We start from the raw sequence: 4,560 nt of genomic DNA, 5'->3' as shown, positions 1-4,560 counted from the left end.
CCCTCGCTTTCACCCCTCTCCAACCCTTCACCCCCCTACCCTTCTCCATCCCCCCTCTTCTCCCACCCCTCCCTCTCCGCTTCTCACCCTCCCTCTCTCCACCCCTCCCTCTCTCCACTCCCTCTCCCTCCTCTCCACCCCCCCTCCTCCCCTCCCCCTCCTCCTCCCCTGCAGCTATCTGTCGACAGGGCTGCCAGTACAGAACATCGGACACTGCAAAGACCAGATGACTGCAAGTAAGTCTCTCGGTTTCCTCTCTTCTCTCTCTCTCCGTCACTAACGTGGAATCTGTTTGCGTCCTTCACGTCTGGCATGACGGTTGTGACGGTCGTCATGAATTTTGGATGACTGTAATTGGCCAGCCAATGGACCACGATCCTGTAATAACCGTTCGCATAGCAATAAAAAAATAGTAATTTGTATACTACCGTTTTCTACTTTCCTCTTCTCCGTGCTGCCGTAGAACGTAATGAACAGAACAGGCATAACGGGTGGACTGGCGGCACTACGACTGTACCCCATAGGATCAAAGCAGGAAGTGAAATCAGGAAGTGTACAATATGTGCTTGATTTATTGACATTACAATAAATACATTCATTGAATGAGCCACATCAGTTCAATGAGTTTGTACGGACTAATAGCAGTAAGCCTAATACAACATTTTAATCAAATATTTTTTTTCTTTCTCTCCTTCCGCCCCCCAACCCCCAATTTCGTGATATCCAATTACGATCTTGTCTCGTCGCTGCATCTCCCCCAATGGGCTGTGAGAAGTAAAGGTCGAGTCACGTGTCCTCAAAAAACATGACCTGCCAAACCGCTCTCCTTAACATCCGACCTCTTAACCCCGCCCGCACCGGACTAAACGCTGTTCAACTGACCCGACCGAAGTCTGCCTGCAGGCGCCCGACCCCGGTCGCCGGAGAGTACGATGAGCCCCCCCCCCCCCCCCCCCCCCCCCCCCCCCCCCCCCCCCCCCCAACCCGGCCAAATTATTTCAACCAGCGCTTCATACCAGACTTCCACAGGAACTCCCAGCCGTTCTGGAATTAGCCTGATTGTGGAATGAGGAATGGCTGTTTCATATGACGACGTCTCTCTCGGACCAGCCAGCCATGTTGATATTTGACTTGTTAGCCAGTTCTGTAACAGAGCGGTCTTTATCAGTCAGGTATGTGATTTTAGTCATTTAGTGTTAAATGTAGATCATGGTTTATTAAGACTGTTTATGCTACAGCCTGAGGTAGAGCAGGGAATTATGGGTATTTTTTCCAAGCCTACCGAACCACCACCACCGTGCTTCTCATCTGGGGCGCAGGGATTTGACTTCGGAAAAGATGCCTCCCATGTTTACCAACAGCAGTACTATCCTGAAGAAGAAGCTGTGTGTTTCTGCAGTTTACAAGCTGGGGTTGAGGTATATTTTGTTTTGGTTTCTCTGGATCACAGCCTGGCTTTGTTCTGGTTTGGCCACGTGCCAAAGTCAAGCATTCCTTAACTGATCAGGGTTTTATTATTTATTTTTAATTCAGCCATGTTGTTTATCCCACGTTCTGACGTCACTAGCTTTCCATCGAATGTTTTGTCGTTCGTCCCGAAGAGCACCCTGTTCCCTACATAGTGCACTACTTCTGTCCAGAGCCTTAGTCAAAGGTAGTGCACTATATAAGGACACGGACTTGGTGTGGCCCTACCTTATAACAGTAACAGCTCCAGGCTCAACGGTCCGGGTCTGTGTTGTGTCTAGCTAGGTGTGGTTATATTTCTGCAAATGCACCTCCCCATCAGGGACTTAAAGGAAAAGGGTGGATGAAAGCATTGGCTGGAGGCAGTTTCCACCAGTATTACTTCCTTGTGAGGAAGTGTATATTAGGGTAGAGATGGGCGCAGAGCTCTAGGGCAGGGGATTCTCGACCTTTCAAGGGGGCTGGGAACCCCCTTTTTGTGAATGGCAAATGTACCCTCTCGTAATCATAACACAAAATAGCATACGAGAAGTTTTACTATGGCTTTGGCATTGCATGGCTGGACAAAGCACCCTTCTCTTGGCATCGGAGAGATCATTTTGCCGTTTTCAAGCTAATTTTACAGATTTTTGTCATGAGGCAGAGATTTTTTGTTGTTGCAGATTTAAAGCTAATATCCTGCAATTCTATAAGGCAGAGGGAATTTAGCAGGTTTAAAACCTAAATTACAGTGCATTTATGTTTAAAATAATAATTTGGGGGGGGGATTATAAAAAGTATTAATAAAATGAATAAATGGTGGACTACTGTGGATACCAACATCCCTGTGGACCTCCCAGACCCATGTTGCCCAGAGTTAAGAACATACCTTGTATTACATCCTCTAAACTTATTCCACGGATCCCTTGGCCAAAATATGTTTAATCGTTTAGTAATGTTCATTAAAAGGTTATGTACAGTACCAGTCAAAAGTGTGGACACTTAACTCATTCCAGGGTTTTGCTTCACAGAGTTCAAGTAACAGACACATCTCAACATCAACTGTTCAGAGGCGACTGCGTGAATCAGGCCTTCATGGTCGAATTGCTTTAAAGAAACCACTACTAAAGGACACCAATAAGAAGAAGAGACTTGCTTGGGCCAAGAAACACAAGGAATGGACATTAGACTGGTGGAAATCTGTCCTTTGGTCTGATGAGTCTAAATGTGAGATTTTTGGTTCCAACCGCTGTGTCTTTGTGAGATGCAGAGTAGGTGAACGGAGTATCTCTGCATGTGTGATTCCCACCGTGAAGCATGGAGGAGGAGGTGTGATGGTGTGGGGCTGGTGACACTAGCAGTGATTTATTTAGAATTCTGCAGCGATACTCCATCCCATCAGGTTTGCGCTTAGTGGGACTATCACTTGTTTTTCAACAGGACAATGACCCAAAACACACCTCCAGGCTGTGTAAGGGCTATTTGACCAAGGAGAGTGANTTGCGCTTAGTGGGACTATCACTTGTTTTTCAACAGGACAATGACCCAAAACACACCTCCAGGCTGTGTAAGGGCTATTTGACCAAGGAGAGTGATGGAGTGCTGCATCAGATGACCTGGCCTCCACAATCCCCCAACCTCAACCCAATTGAGATGGTTTGGGATGAGTTGGACCGCAGATTTTAGGAACAGCAGCCAACCATTGCTCAGCATATGTGGGAACTCCTTCAAGACTGTTGGAAAAGCATTCCCTGTGAAGCTGGTTGAGAGAATGCCAGGAGTGTGCAAAGCTGTCAATATATTTTTATTTTGTTTTAACACTTTTTTTTGTTGTTGTTGTTTACTACATGATTCCATATGTGTTATTTCATCGTTTTGATGTCTAGAATGTAGAAAATAGTAAAAAATAAATAAAGACAAACCCTTAAATGAGTAGGTGACCAAACGTTTGACTGGTACTGTGTTTTTAAATGTATATAATAAAAAAATGTGTAACTATATTTTCAGAACTATATGCAGATCCTCGACAGTACTTCCATGCCCCCCCCCCACTTTGAGAGGCCCTGTGTACTAGTGTTGTCCCCCCCCACTTTGAGAGGCCCTGTGTACTAGTGCTCTGACCTCTCCAGATAGTCTGTTTAGGTTGCGCTCCACCACTTCACTGGTAGTTAAGGCTCCTATTTACTCAGAGCTGCTTCGGGGAAATTCACGACCTAGTGCCTGTTTTCAACGCGTCCAGGAGTAGAAGTCTGTTCTCTTCTTTTTTTTAATCTGAGCCTAGCGGACCGCACCATACCCCCCAGGCCAGAAGCCTCGTTATCAGTGACTGAAAGGCTGCCAAGACAGGTTTAATTGCGGAGCCCAGTTAAAAACATGTTGTTTTTTTTTTAAACGAACTCTCCCAAGACTTTTAGTTCCTGTTTTTCATGAGCCAGTCCATCTCCTCGCTGCCGCGGGGCAAGAGAATAGTCACAGCTCTCTGACCACAGAACTAGCCAGATCTATAATTATGTTTGACTCTTTGCTTTGGGGGTTATTTGTCTAGCCTTTCCCATGAAATATGTGTTTGCAACTCCACAGTGAAGCGTGTGTGTGTGTGTGTGTGTGTGTGTGTGCACGCGGGTCCGTGACAGAGTGATCTCTGTGTACATTAGACAGGGACAAACTGTTATGTCGGTGTGTTTTGTAGAACGGTATGAGAGATGTTATCGTTGTGTGTTTTGGGATAGAAGCGCCCGAGTGGCGCAGCGGTCTAAGGCAGTGCAAGAGGCGTCACCACAGATCCTGGTTCGAATCCAGGCTGTATCACATCCGGCTGTTATTGAGAGTCCCATAGGGCGGCGCACAGTTGGCCCAGCGTCGTCCGGGTTTTGGCCGGGGGTAGGCTGTCATTGTAAATAAGAATTAGTTCTTAACTGACTTGCTTAGTTAAATAAAAGTTAAATACAATAAATATAGATGACTAACTGTAGTGTGTTTTGTGTGTTTGTCAGGTGTCTTACTGTGTGTGTGTGTTTGTCAGGTATAATACTGTGCGTTGGCCCTCCAGGTATAATACTGTGTGTTGGCCCTCCAGGTATAATACTGTGTGTTGGCCCTCCAGGTATAATACTG

This window comes from Salvelinus sp. IW2-2015, unplaced genomic scaffold (genome assembly GCF_002910315.2).
Source record: "Salvelinus sp. IW2-2015 unplaced genomic scaffold, ASM291031v2 Un_scaffold2724, whole genome shotgun sequence".
In the NCBI taxonomy this organism is placed as follows: Eukaryota; Metazoa; Chordata; class Actinopteri; order Salmoniformes; family Salmonidae; genus Salvelinus; species Salvelinus sp. IW2-2015.
Note: the sequence above shows the minus strand (reverse complement) of the source record.